General features: G+C 49.9%; 4 non-coding genes across 4 annotated transcripts; all 4 read right to left on the minus strand.

The window, feature by feature from the left end:
- Window positions 1–2,508: 2,508 nt before the first annotated feature.
- Window positions 2,509–2,580, minus strand: trnaq-cug (transfer RNA glutamine (anticodon CUG)). Its single transcript has one exon. It is a non-coding gene; the product is annotated as a tRNA-Gln (tRNA).
- Window positions 2,581–4,719: 2,139 nt separating this feature from the next.
- Window positions 4,720–4,791, minus strand: trnaq-cug (transfer RNA glutamine (anticodon CUG)). The gene has a single exon. It is a non-coding gene; the product is annotated as a tRNA-Gln (tRNA).
- Window positions 4,792–6,930: 2,139 nt separating this feature from the next.
- On the minus strand, window positions 6,931–7,002 carry trnaq-cug (transfer RNA glutamine (anticodon CUG)). Its single transcript has one exon. It is a non-coding gene; the product is annotated as a tRNA-Gln (tRNA).
- Window positions 7,003–16,371: 9,369 nt separating this feature from the next.
- trnaq-cug (transfer RNA glutamine (anticodon CUG)) lies at window positions 16,372–16,443 on the minus strand. The gene has a single exon. It is a non-coding gene; the product is annotated as a tRNA-Gln (tRNA).
- Between the last annotated feature and the right edge of the window lie 6,972 nt (window positions 16,444–23,415).

Consider the following 23,415-nt stretch of genomic DNA (forward strand, 5'->3'; position numbering starts at 1 on the left):
ATGATGATTGGTCCCAAACCCTGTGTCCTGAGAAGAAGGTTGAAACCAAGCAGCCGCTGTCAAGGGCGGGTTTGGGTTCTCAGATCAAAAGCTCTTGTAGGTTCCACCGAGATTTGAACTCGGATTGCTGGATTCAGAGTCCAGAGTGCTGACCGTTCGTTACACCATGGAACCCCACCGTGAGGCAGACGGAAAGACTCACGAAAGAGACTGTGCATCTCTCTGGCTTTTGTAACCCTTTTGTAACCCTTTCTAACCCTCTCGCCTCCCGTCTTAGCGTGACGGCATTCTGGCACGTGACGTCACATCCCACTCGTCACGGAAGCATTGGTGGTTCAGTGGTAGAATTCTCGCCTGCCACGCGGGAGGCCCGAGTTCGATTCCCGGCCAATGCACTGCTCTTGCGTGGACCGTCGTTGGCCTTGCTTTCAGTTGATTTGGCCTCTTTGCCGCGTGTAACCTCTTGAGCTAGCACGGCGCTCCAAGTCAGACTACCGTGTCCTCGTTAGTATAGTGGTCAGTATCCCCGCCTGTCACGCGGGAGACCAGGGTTCAATTCCCTGACGGGGAGAAATGCTCTTTTTGCTTAGTGTGGTTCACTGGCATCTCACAGAACTTGATTTGAAGGACACTTTATTTCTGTCAGACATTCGTGTGTTGCAGTAAGATGACCGGGTGGCTATTCGGGACATCCGGCATGGCTCCAAACAAGAATGAGCAAAAACACATTTACAATAGAACAGAAAATGAGTCGTGATCGTATGGTTTTAGGTTTCTCGTCGCTAACACGTGCGGCTATCAGAACCATCGCATCACTCCTCAAATGACTGAAGTTACCTAGACTAGATGAATAACATCATTTAAAGTAGCTAACTTGGCTCTTCTTAACAACATTAAATGAAAAATACGAATATTTGTGTTTGAAACTTGATGAAAGGGGATTCATCCCGAACCTCCCAAGAAGGGGGTTCACCCCGCACCGCTCCACACAAGAATGGGCGAATGCAGCCCCCATCCCACTGTCCCCACACCAACACCATGGTAACACTATTAGGGGGCATGGTTTTACATGTCCCTTTAGCAATAACTGAACAACGCGTATTCTTCAGCGTTACACTTGCACAAAAAAGCGGGACACGTGGAACCATCTGTCCAGCAGGGGCTGACTTCAACCACGCCCGGATCTGCCAGCAGTTCTTCACAGGACGATGATTGGTCCCAAACCCTGTGTCCTGAGAAGAAGGTTGAAACCAAGCAGCCGCTGTCAAGGGCAGGTTTGGGTTCTCAGATCAAAAGCTCTTGTAGGTTCCACCGAGATTTGAACTCGGATTGCTGGATTCAGAGTCCAGAGTGCTGACCGTTCGTTACACCATGGAACCCCACCGTGAGGCAGACGGAAAGACTCACGAAAGAGACTGTGCATCTCTCTGGCTTTTGTAACCCTTTTGTAACCCTTTCCAACCCTCTCGCCTCCCGTCTTAGCGTGACGGCATTCTGGCACGTGACGTCACGTCACACTCGTCAAGGAAGCATTGGTGGTTCAGTGGTAGAATTCTCGCCTGCCACGCGGGAGGCCAGGGTTCGATTCCCGGCCAATGCACTGCTTTTGCGTGGACCGTCGTTGGCCTTGCTTTCAGTTGATTTGGCCTCTTTGACGCGTGTAACCTCTTGAGCTAGCACGGCGCTCCAAGTCAGACTACCGTGTCCTCGTTAGTATAGTGGTCAGTATCCCCGCCTGTCACGCGGGAGACCAGGGTTCCATTCCCTGACGGGGAGAAATGCTCTTTTTGCTTAGTGTGGTTCACTGGCATCTCACAGAACTTGATTTGAAGGACACTTTATTTCTGTCAGACATTCGTGTGTTGCAGTAAGATGACCGGGTGGCTGTTCGGGACATCCGGCATGGCTCCAAACAAGAATGAGCAAAAACACATTTACAATAGAACAGAAAATGAGTCGTGATCGTATAGTTTTAGGATTCTCGTCGCTAACACGTGCGGCTATCAGAACCATCGCATCACTCCTCAAATGACTGAAGTTACCTAGACTAGATGAATAACATCATTTAAAGTAGCTAACTTGGCTCTTCTTAACAACATTAAATGAAAAATATGAATATTTGTGTTTGAAACTTGATGAAAGGGGATTCATCCCGAACCTCCCAAGAAGGGGGTTCACCCCGCACCGCTCCACACAAGAATGGGCGAATGCAGCCCCCATCCCACTGTCCCCACACCAACACCATGGTAACACTATTAGGGGGCATGGTTTTACATGTCCCTTTAGCAATAACTGAACAACGCGTATTCTTCAGCGTTACACTTGCACAAAAAAGCGGGACACGTGGAACCATCTGTCCAGCAGGGGCTGACTTCAACCACGCCCGGATCTGCCAGCAGTTCTTCACAGGACGATGATTGGTCCCAAACCCTGTGTCCTGAGAAGAAGGTTGAAACCAAGCAGCCGCTGTCAAGGGCAGGTTTGGGTTCTCAGATCAAAAGCTCTTGTAGGTTCCACCGAGATTTGAACTCGGATTGCTGGATTCAGAGTCCAGAGTGCTGACCGTTACACCATGGAACCCCACCGTGAGGCAGACGGAAAGACTCACGAAAGAGACTGTGCATCTCTCTGGCTTTTGTAACCCTTTTGTAACCCTTTCTAACCCTCTCCCGTCTTAGCGTGACGGCATTCTGGCACGTGACGTCACGTCCCACTCATCACGGAAGCATTGGTGGTTCAGTGGTAGAATTCTCGCCTGCCACGCGGGAGACCAGGGTTCCATTCCCTGACGGGGAGAAATGCTCTTTTTGCTTAGTGTGGTTCACTGGCATCTCACAGAACTTGATTTGAAGGACACTTTATTTCTGTCAGACATTCGTGTGTTGCAGTAAGATGACCGGGTGGCTATTCGGGACATCCGGCATGGCTCCAAACAAGAATGAGCAAAAACACATTTACAATAGAACAGAAAATGAGTCGTGATCGTATAGTTTTAGGTTTCTCGTCGCTAACACGTGCGGCTATCAGAACCATCGCATCACTCCTCAAATGACTGAAGTTACCTAGACTAGATGAATAACATCATTTAAAGTAGCTAACTTGGCTCTTCTTAACAACATTAAATGAAAAATACGAATATTTGTGTTTGAAACTTGATGAAAGGGGATTCATCCCGAACCTCCCAAGAAGGGGGTTCACCCCGCACCGCTCCACACAAGAATGGGCGAATGCAGCCCCCATCCCACTGTCCCCACACCAACACCATGGTAACACTATTAGGGGGCATGGTTTTACATGTCCCTTTAGCAATAACTGAACAACGCGTATTCTTCAGCGTTACACTTGCACAAAAAAGCGGGACACGTGGAACCATCTGTCCAGCAGGGGCTGACTTCAACCACGCCCGGATCTGCCAGCAGTTCTTCACAGGACGATGATTGGTCCCAAACCCTGTGTCCTGAGAAGAAGGTTGAAACCAAGCAGCCGCTGTCAAGGGCGGGTTTGGGTTCTCAGATCAAAAGCTCTTGTAGGTTCCACCGATTGCTGGATTCAGAGTCCAGAGTGCTGACCGTTCGTTACACCATGGAACCCCACCGTGAGGCAGACGGAAAGACTCACGAAAGAGACTGTGCATCTCTCTGGCTTTTGTAACCCTTTTGTAACCCTTTCCAACCCTCTCGCCTCCCGTCTTAGCGTGACGGCATTCTGGCACGTGACGTCACGTCCCACTCGTCACGGAAGCATTGGTGGTTCAGTGGTAGAATTCTCGCCTGCCACGCGGGAGGCCCGGGTTCGATTCCCGGCCAATGCACTGCTCTTGCGTGGACCGTCGTTGGCCTTGCTTTCAGTTGATTTGGCCTCTTTGCCGCGTGTAACCTCTTGAGCTAGCACGGCGCTCCAAGTCAGACTACCGTGTCCTCGTTAGTATAGTGGTCAGTATCCCCGCCTGTCACGCGGGAGACCAGGGTTCCATTCCCTGACGGGGAGAAATGCTCTTTTTGCTTAGTGTGGTTCACTGGCATCTCACAGAACTTGATTTGAAGGACACTTTATTTCTGTCAGACATTCGTGTGTTGCAGTAAGATGACCGGGTGGCTGTTCGGGACATCCGGCATGGCTCCAAACAAGAATGAGCAAAAACACATTTACAATAGAACAGAAAATGAGTCGTGATCGTATAGTTTTAGGATTCTCGTCGCTAACACGTGCGGCTATCAGAACCATCGCATCACTCCTCAAATGACTGAAGTTACCTAGACTAGATGAATAACATCATTTAAAGTAGCTAACTTGGCTCTTCTTAACAACATTAAATGAAAAATATGAATATTTGTGTTTGAAACTTGATGAAAGGGGATTCATCCCGAACCTCCCAAGAAGGGGGTTCACCCCGCACCGCTCCACACAAGAATGGGCGAATGCAGCCCCCATCCCACTGTCCCCACACCAACACCATGGTAACACTATTAGGGGGCATGGTTTTACATGTCCCTTTAGCAATAACTGAACAACGCGTATTCTTCAGCGTTACACTTGCACAAAAAAGCGGGACACGTGGAACCATCTGTCCAGCAGGGGCTGACTTCAACCACGCCCGGATCTGCCAGCAGTTCTTCACAGGACGATGATTGGTCCCAAACCCTGTGTCCTGAGAAGAAGGTTGAAACCAAGCAGCCGCTGTCAAGGGCAGGTTTGGGTTCTCAGATCAAAAGCTCTTGTAGGTTCCACCGAGATTTGAACTCGGATTGCTGGATTCAGAGTCCAGAGTGCTGACCGTTACACCATGGAACCCCACCGTGAGGCAGACGGAAAGACTCACGAAAGAGACTGTGCATCTCTCTGGCTTTTGTAACCCTTTTGTAACCCTTTCTAACCCTCTCCCGTCTTAGCGTGACGGCATTCTGGCACGTGACGTCACGTCCCACTCATCACGGAAGCATTGGTGGTTCAGTGGTAGAATTCTCGCCTGCCACGCGGGAGACCAGGGTTCCATTCCCTGACGGGGAGAAATGCTCTTTTTGCTTAGTGTGGTTCACTGGCATCTCACAGAACTTGATTTGAAGGACACTTTATTTCTGTCAGACATTCGTGTGTTGCAGTAAGATGACCGGGTGGCTATTCGGGACATCCGGCATGGCTCCAAACAAGAATGAGCAAAAACACATTTACAATAGAACAGAAAATGAGTCGTGATCGTATAGTTTTAGGTTTCTCGTCGCTAACACGTGCGGCTATCAGAACCATCGCATCACTCCTCAAATGACTGAAGTTACCTAGACTAGATGAATAACATCATTTAAAGTAGCTAACTTGGCTCTTCTTAACAACATTAAATGAAAAATACGAATATTTGTGTTTGAAACTTGATGAAAGGGGATTCATCCCGAACCTCCCAAGAAGGGGGTTCACCCCGCACCGCTCCACACAAGAATGGGCGAATGCAGCCCCCATCCCACTGTCCCCACACCAACACCATGGTAACACTATTAGGGGGCATGGTTTTACATGTCCCTTTAGCAATAACTGAACAACGCGTATTCTTCAGCGTTACACTTGCACAAAAAAGCGGGACACGTGGAACCATCTGTCCAGCAGGGGCTGACTTCAACCACGCCCGGATCTGCCAGCAGTTCTTCACAGGACGATGATTGGTCCCAAACCCTGTGTCCTGAGAAGAAGGTTGAAACCAAGCAGCCGCTGTCAAGGGCGGGTTTGGGTTCTCAGATCAAAAGCTCTTGTAGGTTCCACCGATTGCTGGATTCAGAGTCCAGAGTGCTGACCGTTCGTTACACCATGGAACCCCACCGTGAGGCAGACGGAAAGACTCACGAAAGAGACTGTGCATCTCTCTGGCTTTTGTAACCCTTTTGTAACCCTTTCCAACCCTCTCGCCTCCCGTCTTAGCGTGACGGCATTCTGGCACGTGACGTCACGTCCCATTCGTCACGGAAGCATTGGTGGTTCAGTGGTAGAATTCTCGCCTGCCACGCGGGAGGCCCGGGTTCGATTCCCGGCCAATGCACTGCTCTTGCGTGGACCGTCGTTGGCCTTGCTTTCAGTTGATTTGGCCTCTTTGCCGCGTGTAACCTCTTGAGCTAGCACGGCGCTCCAAGTCAGACTACCGTGTCCTCGTTAGTATAGTGGTCAGTATCCCCGCCTGTCACGCGGGAGACCAGGGTTCCATTCCCTGACGGGGAGAAATGCTCTTTTTGCTTAGTGTGGTTCACTGGCATCTCACAGAACTTGATTTGAAGGACACTTTATTTCTGTCAGACATTCGTGTGTTGCAGTAAGATGACCGGGTGGCTGTTCGGGACATCCGGCATGGCTCCAAACAAGAATGAGCAAAAACACATTTACAATAGAACAGAAAATGAGTCGTGATCGTATAGTTTTAGGATTCTCGTCGCTAACACGTGCGGCTATCAGAACCATCGCATCACTCCTCAAATGACTGAAGTTACCTAGACTAGATGAATAACATCATTTAAAGTAGCTAACTTGGCTCTTCTTAACAACATTAAATGAAAAATATGAATATTTGTGTTTGAAACTTGATGAAAGGGGATTCATCCCGAACCTCCCAAGAAGGGGGTTCACCCCGCACCGCTCCACACAAGAATGGGCGAATGCAGCCCCCATCCCACTGTCCCCACACCAACACCATGGTAACACTATTAGGGGGCATGGTTTTACATGTCCCTTTAGCAATAACTGAACAACGCGTATTCTTCAGCGTTACACTTGCACAAAAAAGCGGGACACGTGGAACCATCTGTCCAGCAGGGGCTGACTTCAACCACGCCCGGATCTGCCAGCAGTTCTTCACAGGACGATGATTGGTCCCAAACCCTGTGTCCTGAGAAGAAGGTTGAAACCAAGCAGCCGCTGTCAAGGGCAGGTTTGGGTTCTCAGATCAAAAGCTCTTGTAGGTTCCACCGAGATTTGAACTCGGATTGCTGGATTCAGAGTCCAGAGTGCTGACCGTTACACCATGGAACCCCACCGTGAGGCAGACGGAAAGACTCACGAAAGAGACTGTGCATCTCTCTGGCTTTTGTAACCCTTTTGTAACCCTTTCTAACCCTCTCCCGTCTTAGCGTGACGGCATTCTGGCACGTGACGTCACGTCCCACTCATCACGGAAGCATTGGTGGTTCAGTGGTAGAATTCTCGCCTGCCACGCGGGAGACCAGGGTTCCATTCCCTGACGGGGAGAAATGCTCTTTTTGCTTAGTGTGGTTCACTGGCATCTCACAGAACTTGATTTGAAGGACACTTTATTTCTGTCAGACATTCGTGTGTTGCAGTAAGATGACCGGGTGGCTATTCGGGACATCCGGCATGGCTCCAAACAAGAATGAGCAAAAACACATTTACAATAGAACAGAAAATGAGTCGTGATCGTATAGTTTTAGGTTTCTCGTCGCTAACACGTGCGGCTATCAGAACCATCGCATCACTCCTCAAATGACTGAAGTTACCTAGACTAGATGAATAACATCATTTAAAGTAGCTAACTTGGCTCTTCTTAACAACATTAAATGAAAAATACGAATATTTGTGTTTGAAACTTGATGAAAGGGGATTCATCCCGAACCTCCCAAGAAGGGGGTTCACCCCGCACCGCTCCACACAAGAATGGGCGAATGCAGCCCCCATCCCACTGTCCCCACACCAACACCATGGTAACACTATTAGGGGGCATGGTTTTACATGTCCCTTTAGCAATAACTGAACAACGCGTATTCTTCAGCGTTACACTTGCACAAAAAAGCGGGACACGTGGAACCATCTGTCCAGCAGGGGCTGACTTCAACCACGCCCGGATCTGCCAGCAGTTCTTCACAGGACGATGATTGGTCCCAAACCCTGTGTCCTGAGAAGAAGGTTGAAACCAAGCAGCCGCTGTCAAGGGCGGGTTTGGGTTCTCAGATCAAAAGCTCTTGTAGGTTCCACCGATTGCTGGATTCAGAGTCCAGAGTGCTGACCGTTCGTTACACCATGGAACCCCACCGTGAGGCAGACGGAAAGACTCACGAAAGAGACTGTGCATCTCTCTGGCTTTTGTAACCCTTTTGTAACCCTTTCCAACCCTCTCGCCTCCCGTCTTAGCGTGACGGCATTCTGGCACGTGACGTCACGTCCCACTCGTCACGGAAGCATTGGTGGTTCAGTGGTAGAATTCTCGCCTGCCACGCGGGAGGCCCGGGTTCGATTCCCGGCCAATGCACTGCTCTTGCGTGGACCGTCGTTGGCCTTGCTTTCAGTTGATTTGGCCTCTTTGCCGCGTGTAACCTCTTGAGCTAGCACGGCGCTCCAAGTCAGACTACCGTGTCCTCGTTAGTATAGTGGTCAGTATCCCCGCCTGTCACGCGGGAGACCAGGGTTCCATTCCCTGATGGGGAGAAATGCTCTTTTTGCTTAGTGTGGTTCACTGGCATCTCACAGAACTTGATTTGAAGGACACTTTATTTCTGTCAGACATTCGTGTGTTGCAGTAAGATGACCGGGTGGCTATTCGGGACATCCGGCATGGCTCCAAACAAGAATGAGCAAAAACACATTTACAATAGAACAGAAAATGAGTCGTGATCGTATGGTTTTAGGTTTCTCGTCGCTAACACGTGCGGCTATCAGAACCATCGCATCACTCCTCAAATGACTGAAGTTACCTAGACTAGATGAATAACATCATTTAAAGTAGCTAACTTGGCTCTTCTTAACAACATTAAATGAAAAATACGAATATTTGTGTTTGAAACTTGATGAAAGGGGATTCATCCCGAACCTCCCAAGAAGGGGGTTCACCCCGCACCGCTCCACACAAGAATGGGCGAATGCAGCCCCCATCCCACTGTCCCCACACCAACACCATGGTAACACTATTAGGGGGCATGGTTTTACATGTCCCTTTAGCAATAACTGAACAACGCGTATTCTTCAGCGTTACACTTGCACAAAAAAGCGGGACACGTGGAACCATCTGTCCAGCAGGGGCTGACTTCAACCACGCCCGGATCTGCCAGCAGTTCTTCACAGGACGATGATTGGTCCCAAACCCTGTGTCCTGAGAAGAAGGTTGAAACCAAGCAGCCGCTGTCAAGGGCGGGTTTGGGTTCTCAGATCAAAAGCTCTTGTAGGTTCCACCGAGATTTGAACTCGGATTGCTGGACTCAGAGTCCAGAGTGCTGACCGTTCGTTACACCATGGAACCCCACCGTGAGGCAGACGGAAAGACTCACGAAAGAGACTGTGCATCTCTCTGGCTTTTGTAACCCTTTTGTAACCCTTTCCAACCCTCTCGCCTCCCGTCTTAGCGTGACGGCATTCTGGCACGTGACGTCACGTCCCACTCGTCACGGAAGCATTGGTGGTTCAGTGGTAGAATTCTCGCCTGCCACGCGGGAGGCCCGGGTTCGATTCCCGGCCAATGCACTGCTCTTGCGTGGACCGTCGTTGGCCTTGCTTTCAGTTGATTTGGCCTCTTTGCCGCGTGTAACCTCTTGAGCTAGCACGGCGCTCCAAGTCAGACTACCGTGTCCTCGTTAGTATAGTGGTCAGTATCCCCGCCTGTCACGCGGGAGACCAGGGTTCCATTCCCTGACGGGGAGAAATGCTCTTTTTGCTTAGTGTGGTTCACTGGCATCTCACAGAACTTGATTTGAAGGACACTTTATTTCTGTCAGACATTCGTGTGTTGCAGTAAGATGACCGGGTGGCTATTCGGGACATCCGGCATGGCTCCAAACAAGAATGAGCAAAAACACATTTACAATAGAACAGAAAATGAGTCGTGATCGTATGGTTTTAGGTTTCTCGTCGCTAACACGTGCGGCTATCAGAACCATCGCATCACTCCTCAAATGACTGAAGTTACCTAGACTAGATGAATAACATCATTTAAAGTAGCTAACTTGGCTCTTCTTAACAACATTAAATGAAAAATACGAATATTTGTGTTTGAAACTTGATGAAAGGGGATTCATCCCGAACCTCCCAAGAAGGGGGTTCACCCCGCACCGCTCCACACAAGAATGGGCGAATGCAGCCCCCATCCCACTGTCCCCACACCAACACCATGGTAACACTATTAGGGGGCATGGTTTTACATGTCCCTTTAGCAATAACTGAACAACGCGTATTCTTCAGCGTTACACTTGCACAAAAAAGCGGGACACGTGGAACCATCTGTCCAGCAGGGGCTGACTTCAACCACGCCCGGATCTGCCAGCAGTTCTTCACAGGACGATGATTGGTCCCAAACCCTGTGTCCTGAGAAGAAGGTTGAAACCAAGCAGCCGCTGTCAAGGGCGGGTTTGGGTTCTCAGATCAAAAGCTCTTGTAGGTTCCACCGAGATTTGAACTCGGATTGCTGGATTCAGAGTCCAGAGTGCTGACCGTTCGTTACACCATGGAACCCCACCGTGAGGCAGACGGAAAGACTCACGAAAGAGACTGTGCATCTCTCTGGCTTTTGTAACCCTTTTGTAACCCTTTCCAACCCTCTCGCCTCCCGTCTTAGCGTGACGGCATTCTGGCACGTGACGTCACGTCCCACTCGTCACGGAAGCATTGGTGGTTCAGTGGTAGAATTCTCGCCTGCCACGCGGGAGGCCCGGGTTCGATTCCCGGCCAATGCACTGCTCTTGCGTGGACCGTCGTTGGCCTTGCTTTCAGTTGATTTGGCCTCTTTGCCGCGTGTAACCTCTTGAGCTAGCACGGCGCTCCAAGTGAGACTACCGTGTCCTCGTTAGTATAGTGGTCAGTATCCCCGCCTGTCACGCGGGAGACCAGGGTTCCATTCCCTGACGGGGAGAAATGCTCTTTTTGCTTAGTGTGGTTCACTGGCATCTCACAGAACTTGATTTGAAGGACACTTTATTTCTGTCAGACATTCGTGTGTTGCAGTAAGATGACCGGGTGGCTATTCGGGACATCCGGCATGGCTCCAAACAAGAATGAGCAAAAACACATTTACAATAGAACAGAAAATGAGTCGTGATCGTATGGTTTTAGGTTTCTCGTCGCTAACACGTGCGGCTATCAGAACCATCGCATCACTCCTCAAATGACTGAAGTTACCTAGACTAGATGAATAACATCATTTAAAGTAGCTAACTTGGCTCTTCTTAACAACATTAAATGAAAAATACGAATATTTGTGTTTGAAACTTGATGAAAGGGGATTCATCCCGAACCTCCCAAGAAGGGGGTTCACCCCGCACCGCTCCACACAAGAATGGGCGAATGCAGCCCCCATCCCACTGTCCCCACACCAACACCATGGTAACACTATTAGGGGGCATGGTTTTACATGTCCCTTTAGCAATAACTGAACAACGCGTATTCTTCAGCGTTACACTTGCACAAAAAAGCGGGACACGTGGAACCATCTGTCCAGCAGGGGCTGACTTCAACCACGCCCGGATCTGCCAGCAGTTCTTCACAGGACGATGATTGGTCCCAAACCCTGTGTCCTGAGAAGAAGGTTGAAACCAAGCAGCCGCTGTCAAGGGCGGGTTTGGGTTCTCAGATCAAAAGCTCTTGTAGGTTCCACCGAGATTTGAACTCGGATTGCTGGATTCAGAGTCCAGAGTGCTGACCGTTCGTTACACCATGGAACCCCACCGTGAGGCAGACGGAAAGACTCACGAAAGAGACTGTGCATCTCTCTGGCTTTTGTAACCCTTTTGTAACCCTTTCCAACCCTCTCGCCTCCCGTCTTAGCGTGACGGCATTCTGGCACGTGACGTCACGTCCCACTCGTCACGGAAGCATTGGTGGTTCAGTGGTAGAATTCTCGCCTGCCACGCGGGAGGCCCGGGTTCGATTCCCGGCCAATGCACTGCTCTTGCGTGGACCGTCGTTGGCCTTGCTTTCAGTTGATTTGGCCTCTTTGCCGCGTGAAACCTCTTGAGCTAGCACGGCGCTCCAAGTGAGACTACCGTGTCCTCGTTAGTATAGTGGTCAGTATCCCCGCCTGTCACGCGGGAGACCAGGGTTCCATTCCCTGACGGGGAGAAATGCTCTTTTTGCTTAGTGTGGTTCACTGGCATCTCACAGAACTTGATTTGAAGGACACTTTATTTCTGTCAGACATTCGTGTGTTGCAGTAAGATGACCGGGTGGCTATTCGGGACATCCGGCATGGCTCCAAACAAGAATGAGCAAAAACACATTTACAATAGAACAGAAAATGAGTCGTGATCGTATGGTTTTAGGTTTCTCGTCGCTAACACGTGCGGCTATCAGAACCATCGCATCACTCCTCAAATGACTGAAGTTACCTAGACTAGATGAATAACATCATTTAAAGTAGCTAACTTGGCTCTTCTTAACAACATTAAATGAAAAATACGAATATTTGTGTTTGAAACTTGATGAAAGGGGATTCATCCCGAACCTCCCAAGAAGGGGGTTCACCCCGCACCGCTCCACACAAGAATGGGCGAATGCAGCCCCCATCCCACTGTCCCCACACCAACACCATGGTAACACTATTAGGGGGCATGGTTTTACATGTCCCTTTAGCAATAACTGAACAACGCGTATTCTTCAGCGTTACACTTGCACAAAAAAGCGGGACACGTGGAACCATCTGTCCAGCAGGGGCTGACTTCAACCACGCCCGGATCTGCCAGCAGTTCTTCACAGGACGATGATTGGTCCCAAACCCTGTGTCCTGAGAAGAAGGTTGAAACCAAGCAGCCGCTGTCAAGGGCGGGTTTGGGTTCTCAGATCAAAAGCTCTTGTAGGTTCCACTGAGATTTGAACTCGGATTGCTGGATTCAGAGTCCAGAGTGCTGACCGTTCGTTACACCATGGAACCCCACCGTGAGGCAGACGGAAAGACTCACGAAAGAGACTGTGCATCTCTCTGGCTTTTGTAACCCTTTTGTAACCCTTTCCAACCCTCTCGCCTCCCGTCTTAGCGTGACGGCATTCTGGCACGTGACGTCACGTCCCACTCGTCACGGAAGCATTGGTGGTTCAGTGGTAGAATTCTCGCCTGCCACGCGGGAGGCCCGGGTTCGATTCCCGGCCAATGCACTGCTCTTGCGTGGACCGTCGTTGGCCTTGCTTTCAGTTGATTTGGCCTCTTTGCCGCGTGTAACCTCTTGAGCTAGCACGGCGCTCCAAGTGAGACTACCGTGTCCTCGTTAGTATAGTGGTCAGTATCCCCGCCTGTCACGCGGGAGACCAGGGTTCCATTCCCTGACGGGGAGAAATGCTCTTTTTGCTTAGTGTGGTTCACTGGCATCTCACAGAACTTGATTTGAAGGACACTTTATTTCTGTCAGACATTCGTGTGTTGCAGTAAGATGACCGGGTGGCTATTCGGGACATCCGGCATGGCTCCAAACAAGAATGAGCAAAAACACATTTACAATAGAACAGAAAATGAGTCGTGATCGTATGGTTTTAGGTTTCTCGTCGCTAACACGTGCGGCTATCAGAACCATCGCATCACTCCTCAAATGACTGAAGTTACCTAGACTAGATGAATAACATCATTTAAAGTAGCTAACTTGGCTCTTCTTAACAACATTAAATGAAAAATACGAATATTTGTGTTTGAAACTTGATGAAAGGGGATTCATCCCGAACCTCCCAAGAAGGGGGTTCACCCCGCACCGCTCCACACAAGAATGGGCGAATGCAGCCCCCATCCCACTGTCCCCACACCAACACCATGGTAACACTATTAGGGGGCATGGTTTTACATGTCCCTTTAGCAATAACTGAACAACGCGTATTCTTCAGCGTTACACTTGCACAAAAAAGCGGGACACGTGGAACCATCTGTCCAGCAGGGGCTGACTTCAACCACGCCCGGATCTGCCAGCAGTTCTTCACAGGACGATGATTGGTCCCAAACCCTGTGTCCTGAGAAGAAGGTTGAAACCAAGCAGCCGCTGTCAAGGGCGGGTTTGGGTTCTCAGATCAAAAGCTCTTGTAGGTTCCACCGAGATTTGAACTCGGATTGCTGGATTCAGAGTCCAGAGTGCTGACCGTTCGTTACACCATGGAACCCCACCGTGAGGCAGACGGAAAGACTCACGAAAGAGACTGTGCATCTCTCTGGCTTTTGTAACCCTTTTGTAACCCTTTCCAACCCTCTCGCCTCCCGTCTTAGCGTGACGGCATTCTGGCACGTGACGTCACGTCCCACTCGTCACGGAAGCATTGGTGGTTCAGTGGTAGAATTCTCGCCTGCCACGCGGGAGGCCCGGGTTCGATTCCCGGCCAATGCACTGCTCTTGCGTGGACCGTCGTTGGCCTTGCTTTCAGTTGATTTGGCCTCTTTGCCGCGTGTAACCTCTTGAGCTAGCACGGCGCTCCAAGTGAGACTACCGTGTCCTCGTTAGTATAGTGGTCAGTATCCCCGCCTGTCACGCGGGAGACCAGGGTTCCATTCCCTGACGGGGAGAAATGCTCTTTTTGCTTAGTGTGGTTCACTGGCATCTCACAGAACTTGATTTGAAGGACACTTTATTTCTGTCAGACATTCGTGTGTTGCAGTAAGATGACCGGGTGGCTATTCGGGACATCCGGCATGGCTCCAAACAAGAATGAGCAAAAACACATTTACAATAGAACAGAAAATGAGTCGTGATCGTATGGTTTTAGGTTTCTCGTCGCTAACACGTGCGGCTATCAGAACCATCGCATCACTCCTCAAATGACTGAAGTTACCTAGACTAGATGAATAACATCATTTAAAGTAGCTAACTTGGCTCTTCTTAACAACATTAAATGAAAAATACGAATATTTGTGTTTGAAACTTGATGAAAGGGGATTCATCCCGAACCTCCCAAGAAGGGGGTTCACCCCGCACCGCTCCACACAAGAATGGGCGAATGCAGCCCCCATCCCACTGTCCCCACACCAACACCATGGTAACACTATTAGGGGGCATGGTTTTACATGTCCCTTTAGCAATAACTGAACAACGCGTATTCTTCAGCGTTACACTTGCACAAAAAAGCGGGACACGTGGAACCATCTGTCCAGCAGGGGCTGACTTCAACCACGCCCGGATCTGCCAGCAGTTCTTCACAGGACGATGATTGGTCCCAAACCCTGTGTCCTGAGAAGAAGGTTGAAACCAAGCAGCCGCTGTCAAGGGCGGGTTTGGGTTCTCAGATCAAAAGCTCTTGTAGGTTCCACCGAGATTTGAACTCGGATTGCTGGATTCAGAGTCCAGAGTGCTGACCGTTCGTTACACCATGGAACCCCACCATGAGGCAGACGGAAAGACTCACGAAAGAGACTGTGCATCTCTCTGGCTTTTGTAACCCTTTTGTAACCCTTTCCAACCCTCTCGCCTCCCGTCTTAGCGTGACGGCATTCTGGCACGTGACGTCACGTCCCACTCGTCACGGAAGCATTGGTGGTTCAGTGGTAGAATTCTCGCCTGCCACGCGGGAGGCCCGGGTTCGATTCCCGGCCAATGCACTGCTCTTGCGTGGACCGTCGTTGGCCTTGCTTTCAGTTGATTTGGCCTCTTTGCCGCGTGTAACCTCTTGAGCTAGCACGGCGCTCCAAGTCAGACTACCGTGTCCTCGTTAGTATAGTGGTCAGTATCCCCGCCTGTCACGCGGGAGACCAGGGTTCCATTCCCTGACGGGGAGAAATGCTCTTTTTGCTTAGTGTGGTTCACTGGCATCTCACAGAACTTGATTTGAAGGACACTTTATTTCTGTCAGACATTCGTGTGTTGCAGTAAGATGACCGGGTGGCTATTCGGGACATCCGGCATGGCTCCAAACAAGAATGAGCAAAAACACATTTACAATAGAACAGAAAATGAGTCGTGATCGTATGGTTTTAGGTTTCTCGTCGCTAACACGTGCGGCTATCAGAACCATCGCATCACTCCTCAAATGACTGAAGTTACCTAGACTAGATGAATAACATCATTTAAAGTAGCTAACTTGGCTCTTCTTAACAACATTAAATGAAAAATACGAATATTTGTGTTTGAAACTTGATGAAAGGGGATTCATCCCGAACCTCCCAAGAAGGGGGTTCACCCCGCACCGCTCCACACAAGAATGGGCGAATGCAGCCCCCATCCCACTGTCCCCACACCAACACCATGGTAACACTATTAGGGGGCATGGTTTTACATGTCCCTTTAGCAATAACTGAACAACGCGTATTCTTCAGCGTTACACTTGCACAAAAAAGCGGGACACGTGGAACCATCTGTCCAGCAGGGGCTGACTTCAACCACGCCCGGATCTGCCAGCAGTTCTTCACAGGACGATGATTGGTCCCAAACCCTGTGTCCTGAGAAGAAGGTTGAAACCAAGCAGCCGCTGTCAAGGGCGGGTTTGGGTTCTCAGATCAAAAGCTCTTGTAGGTTCCACCGAGATTTGAACTCGGATTGCTGGATTCAGAGTCCAGAGTGCTGACCGTTACACCATGGAACCCCACCGTGAGGTAGACGGAAAGACTCACGAAAGAGACTGTGCATCTCTCTGGCTTTTGTAACCCTTTTGTAACCCTTTCCAACCCTCTCGCCTCCCGTCTTAGCGTGACGGCATTCTGGCACGTGACGTCACGTCCCACTCGTCACGGAAGCATTGGTGGTTCAGTGGTAGAATTCTTGCCTGCCACGCGGGAGGCCCGGGTTCGATTCCCGGCCAATGCACTGCTCTTGCGTGGACCGTCGTTGGCCTTGCTTTCAGTTGATTTGGCCTCTTTGCCGCGTGTAACCTCTTGAGCTAGCACGGCGCTCCAAGTCAGACTACCGTGTCCTCGTTAGTATAGTGGTCAGTATCCCCGCCTGTCACGCGGGAGACCAGGGTTCCATTCCCTGACGGGGAGAAATGCTCTTTTTGCTTAGTGTGGTTCACTGGCATCTCACAGAACTTGATTTGAAGGACACTTTATTTCTGTCAGACATTCGTGTGTTGCAGTAAGATGACCGGGTGGCTATTCGGGACATCCGGCATGGCTCCAAACAAGAATGAGCAAAAACACATTTACAATAGAACAGAAAATGAGTCGTGATCGTATAGTTTTAGGTTTCTCGTCGCTAACACGTGCGGCTATCAGAACCATCGCATCACTCCTCAAATGACTGAAGTTACCTAGACTAGATGAATAACATCATTTAAAGTAGCTAACTTGGCTCTTCTTAACAACATTAAATGAAAAATACGAATATTTGTGTTTGAAACTTGATGAAAGGGGATTCATCCCGAACCTCCCAAGAAGGGGGTTCACCCCGCACCGCTCCACACAAGAATGGGCGAATGCAGCCCCCATCCCACTGTCCCCACACCAACACCATGGTAACACTATTAGGGGGCATGGTTTTACATGTCCCTTTAGCAATAACTGAACAACGCGTATTCTTCAGCGTTACACTTGCACAAAAAAGCGGGACACGTGGAACCATCTGTCCAGCAGGGGCTGACTTCAACCACGCCCGGATCTGCCAGCAGTTCTTCACAGGACGATGATTGGTCCCAAACCCTGTGTCCTGAGAAGAAGGTTGAAACCAAGCAGCCGCTGTCAAGGGCGGGTTTGGGTTCTCAGATCAAAAGCTCTTGTAGGTTCCACCGAGATTTGAACTCGGATTGCTGGATTCAGAGTCCAGAGTGCTGACCGTTCGTTACACCATGGAACCCCACCGTGAGGCAGACGGAAAGACTCACGAAAGAGACTGTGCATCTCTCTGGCTTTTGTAACCCTTTTGTAACCCTTTCCAACCCTCTCGCCTCCCGTCTTAGCGTGACGGCATTCTGGCACGTGACGTCACGTCCCACACGTCACGGAAGCATTGGTGGTTCAGTGGTAGAATTCTCGCCTGCCACGCGGGAGGCCCGGGTTCGATTCCCGGCCAATGCACTGCTCTTGCGTGGACCGTCGTTGGCCTTGCTTTCAGTTGATTTGGCCTCTTTGCCGCGTGTAACCTCTTGAGCTAGCACGGCGCTCCAAGTCAGACTACCGTGTCCTCGTTAGTATAGTGGTCAGTATCCCCGCCTGTCACGCGGGAGACCAGGGTTCCATTCCCTGACGGGGAGAAATGCTCTTTTTGCTTAGTGTGGTTCACTGGCATCTCACAGAACTTGATTTGAAGGACACTTTATTTCTGTCAGACATTCGTGTGTTGCAGTAAGATGACCGGGTGGCTATTCGGGACATCCGGCATGGCTCCAAACAAGAATGAGCAAAAACACATTTACAATAGAACAGAAAATGAGTCGTGATCGTATAGTTTTAGGTTTCTCGTCGCTAACACGTGCGGCTATCAGAACCATCGCATCACTCCTCAAATGACTGAAGTTACCTAGACTAGATGAATAACATCATTTAAAGTAGCTAACTTGGCTCTTCTTAACAACATTAAATGAAAAATACGAATATTTGTGTTTGAAACTTGATGAAAGGGGATTCATCCCGAACCTCCCAAGAAGGGGGTTCACCCCGCACCGCTCCACACAAGAATGGGCGAATGCAGCCCCCATCCCACTGTCCCCACACCAACACCATGGTAACACTATTAGGGGGCATGGTTTTACATGTCCCTTTAGCAATAACTGAACAACGCGTATTCTTCAGCGTTACACTTGCACAAAAAAGCGGGACACGTGGAACCATCTGTCCAGCAGGGGCTGACTTCAACCACGCCCGGATCTGCCAGCAGTTCTTCACAGGATGATGATTGGTCCCAAACCCTGTGTCCTGAGAAGAAGGTTGAAACCAAGCAGCCGCTGTCAAGGGCGGGTTTGGGTTCTCAGATCAAAAGCTCTTGTAGGTTCCACCGAGATTTGAACTCGGATTGCTGGATTCAGAGTCCAGAGTGCTGACCGTTCGTTACACCATGGAACCCCACCGTGAGGCAGACGGAAAGACTCACGAAAGAGACTGTGCATCTCTCTGGCTTTTGTAACCCTTTTGTAACCCTTTCTAACCCTCTCGCCTCCCGTCTTAGCGTGACGGCATTCTGGCACGTGACGTCACATCCCACTCGTCACGGAAGCATTGGTGGTTCAGTGGTAGAATTCTCGCCTGCCACGCGGGAGGCCCGAGTTCGATTCCCGGCCAATGCACTGCTCTTGCGTGGACCGTCGTTGGCCTTGCTTTCAGTTGATTTGGCCTCTTTGCCGCGTGTAACCTCTTGAGCTAGCACGGCGCTCCAAGTCAGACTACCGTGTCCTCGTTAGTATAGTGGTCAGTATCCCCGCCTGTCACGCGGGAGACCAGGGTTCAATTCCCTGACGGGGAGAAATGCTCTTTTTGCTTAGTGTGGTTCACTGGCATCTCACAGAACTTGATTTGAAGGACACTTTATTTCTGTCAGACATTCGTGTGTTGCAGTAAGATGACCGGGTGGCTATTCGGGACATCCGGCATGGCTCCAAACAAGAATGAGCAAAAACACATTTACAATAGAACAGAAAATGAGTCGTGATCGTATGGTTTTAGGTTTCTCGTCGCTAACACGTGCGGCTATCAGAACCATCGCATCACTCCTCAAATGACTGAAGTTACCTAGACTAGATGAATAACATCATTTAAAGTAGCTAACTTGGCTCTTCTTAACAACATTAAATGAAAAATACGAATATTTGTGTTTGAAACTTGATGAAAGGGGATTCATCCCGAACCTCCCAAGAAGGGGGTTCACCCCGCACCGCTCCACACAAGAATGGGCGAATGCAGCCCCCATCCCACTGTCCCCACACCAACACCATGGTAACACTATTAGGGGGCATGGTTTTACATGTCCCTTTAGCAATAACTGAACAACGCGTATTCTTCAGCGTTACACTTGCACAAAAAAGCGGGACACGTGGAACCATCTGTCCAGCAGGGGCTGACTTCAACCACGCCCGGATCTGCCAGCAGTTCTTCACAGGACGATGATTGGTCCCAAACCCTGTGTCCTGAGAAGAAGGTTGAAACCAAGCAGCCGCTGTCAAGGGCAGGTTTGGGTTCTCAGATCAAAAGCTCTTGTAGGTTCCACCGAGATTTGAACTCGGATTGCTGGATTCAGAGTCCAGAGTGCTGACCGTTCGTTACACCATGGAACCCCACCGTGAGGCAGACGGAAAGACTCACGAAAGAGACTGTGCATCTCTCTGGCTTTTGTAACCCTTTTGTAACCCTTTCCAACCCTCTCGCCTCCCGTCTTAGCGTGACGGCATTCTGGCACGTGACGTCACGTCACACTCGTCAAGGAAGCATTGGTGGTTCAGTGGTAGAATTCTCGCCTGCCACGCGGGAGGCCAGGGTTCGATTCCCGGCCAATGCACTGCTTTTGCGTGGACCGTCGTTGGCCTTGCTTTCAGTTGATTTGGCCTCTTTGACGCGTGTAACCTCTTGAGCTAGCACGGCGCTCCAAGTCAGACTACCGTGTCCTCGTTAGTATAGTGGTCAGTATCCCCGCCTGTCACGCGGGAGACCAGGGTTCCATTCCCTGACGGGGAGAAATGCTCTTTTTGCTTAGTGTGGTTCACTGGCATCTCACAGAACTTGATTTGAAGGACACTTTATTTCTGTCAGACATTCGTGTGTTGCAGTAAGATGACCGGGTGGCTATTCGGGACATCCGGCATGGCTCCAAACAAGAATGAGCAAAAACACATTTACAATAGAACAGAAAATGAGTCGTGATCGTATAGTTTTAGGTTTCTCGTCGCTAACACGTGCGGCTATCAGAACCATCGCATCACTCCTCAAATGACTGAAGTTACCTAGACTAGATGAATAACATCATTTAAAGTAGCTAACTTGGCTCTTCTTAACAACATTAAATGAAAAATACGAATATTTGTGTTTGAAACTTGATGAAAGGGGATTCATCCCGAACCTCCCAAGAAGGGGGTTCACCCCGCACCGCTCCACACAAGAATGGGCGAATGCAGCCCCCATCCCACTGTCCCCACACCAACACCATGGTAACACTATTAGGGGGCATGGTTTTACATGTCCCTTTAGCAATAACTGAACAACGCGTATTCTTCAGCGTTACACTTGCACAAAAAAGCGGGACACGTGGAACCATCTGTCCAGCAGGGGCTGACTTCAACCACGCCCGGATCTGCCAGCAGTTCTTCACAGGATGATGATTGGTCCCAAACCCTGTGTCCTGAGAAGAAGGTTGAAACCAAGCAGCCGCTGTCAAGGGCGGGTTTGGGTTCTCAGATCAAAAGCTCTTGTAGGTTCCACCGAGATTTGAACTCGGATTGCTGGATTCAGAGTCCAGAGTGCTGACCGTTCGTTACACCATGGAACCCCACCGTGAGGCAGACGGAAAGACTCACGAAAGAGACTGTGCATCTCTCTGGCTTTTGTAACCCTTTTGTAACCCTTTCTAACCCTCTCGCCTCCCGTCTTAGCGTGACGGCATTCTGGCACGTGACGTCACATCCCACTCGTCACGGAAGCATTGGTGGTTCAGTGGTAGAATTCTCGCCTGCCACGCGGGAGGCCCGAGTTCGATTCCCGGCCAATGCACTGCTCTTGCGTGGACCGTCGTTGGCCTTGCTTTCAGTTGATTTGGCCTCTTTGCCGCGTGTAACCTCTTGAGCTAGCACGGCGCTCCAAGTCAGACTACCGTGTCCTCGTTAGTATAGTGGTCAGTATCCCCGCCTGTCACGCGGGAGACCAGGGTTCAATTCCCTGACGGGGAGAAATGCTCTTTTTGCTTAGTGTGGTTCACTGGCATCTCACAGAACTTGATTTGAAGGACACTTTATTTCTGTCAGACATTCGTGTGTTGCAGTAAGATGACCGGGTGGCTATTCGGGACATCCGGCATGGCTCCAAACAAGAATGAGCAAAAACACATTTACAATAGAACAGAAAATGAGTCGTGATCGTATGGTTTTAGGTTTCTCGTCGCTAACACGTGCGGCTATCAGAACCATCGCATCACTCCTCAAATGACTGAAGTTACCTAGACTAGATGAATAACATCATTTAAAGTAGCTAACTTGGCTCTTCTTAACAACATTAAATGAAAAATACGAATATTTGTGTTTGAAACTTGATGAAAGGGGATTCATCCCGAACCTCCCAAGAAGGGGGTTCACCCCGCACCGCTCCACACAAGAATGGGCGAATGCAGCCCCCATCCCACTGTCCCCACACCAACACCATGGTAACACTATTAGGGGGCATGGTTTTACATGTCCCTTTAGCAATAACTGAACAACGCGTATTCTTCAGCGTTACACTTGCACAAAAAAGCGGGACACGTGGAACCATCTGTCCAGCAGGGGCTGACTTCAACCACGCCCGGATCTGCCAGCAGTTCTTCACAGGACGATGATTGGTCCCAAACCCTGTGTCCTGAGAAGAAGGTTGAAACCAAGCAGCCGCTGTCAAGGGCAGGTTTGGGTTCTCAGATCAAAAGCTCTTGTAGGTTCCACCGAGATTTGAACTCGGATTGCTGGATTCAGAGTCCAGAGTGCTGACCGTTCGTTACACCATGGAACCCCACCGTGAGGCAGACGGAAAGACTCACGAAAGAGACTGTGCATCTCTCTGGCTTTTGTAACCCTTTTGTAACCCTTTCCAACCCTCTCGCCTCCCGTCTTAGCGTGACGGCATTCTGGCACGTGACGTCACGTCACACTCGTCAAGGAAGCATTGGTGGTTCAGTGGTAGAATTCTCGCCTGCCACGCGGGAGGCCAGGGTTCGATTCCCGGCCAATGCACTGCTTTTGCGTGGACCGTCGTTGGCCTTGCTTTCAGTTGATTTGGCCTCTTTGACGCGTGTAACCTCTTGAGCTAGCACGGCGCTCCAAGTCAGACTACCGTGTCCTCGTTAGTATAGTGGTCAGTATCCCCGCCTGTCACGCGGGAGACCAGGGTTCCATTCCCTGACGGGGAGAAATGCTCTTTTTGCTTAGTGTGGTTCACTGGCATCTCACAGAACTTGATTTGAAGGACACTTTATTTCTGTCAGACATTCGTGTGTTGCAGTAAGATGACCGGGTGGCTGTTCGGGACATCCGGCATGGCTCCAAACAAGAATGAGCAAAAACACATTTACAATAGAACAGAAAATGAGTCGTGATCGTATAGTTTTAGGATTCTCGTCGCTAACACGTGCGGCTATCAGAACCATCGCATCACTCCTCAAATGACTGAAGTTACCTAGACTAGATGAATAACATCATTTAAAGTAGCTAACTTGGCTCTTCTTAACAACATTAAATGAAAAATATGAATATTTGTGTTTGAAACTTGATGAAAGGGGATTCATCCCGAACCTCCCAAGAAGGGGGTTCACCCCGCACCGCTCCACACAAGAATGGGCGAATGCAGCCCCCATCCCACTGTCCCCACACCAACACCATGGTAACACTATTAGGGGGCATGGTTTTACATGTCCCTTTAGCAATAACTGAACAACGCGTATTCTTCAGCGTTACACTTGC

The sequence above is a fragment of the Osmerus mordax genome, chromosome 11 (assembly GCF_038355195.1).
Source record: "Osmerus mordax isolate fOsmMor3 chromosome 11, fOsmMor3.pri, whole genome shotgun sequence".
Lineage (NCBI taxonomy): Eukaryota > Metazoa > Chordata > Actinopteri > Osmeriformes > Osmeridae > Osmerus > Osmerus mordax.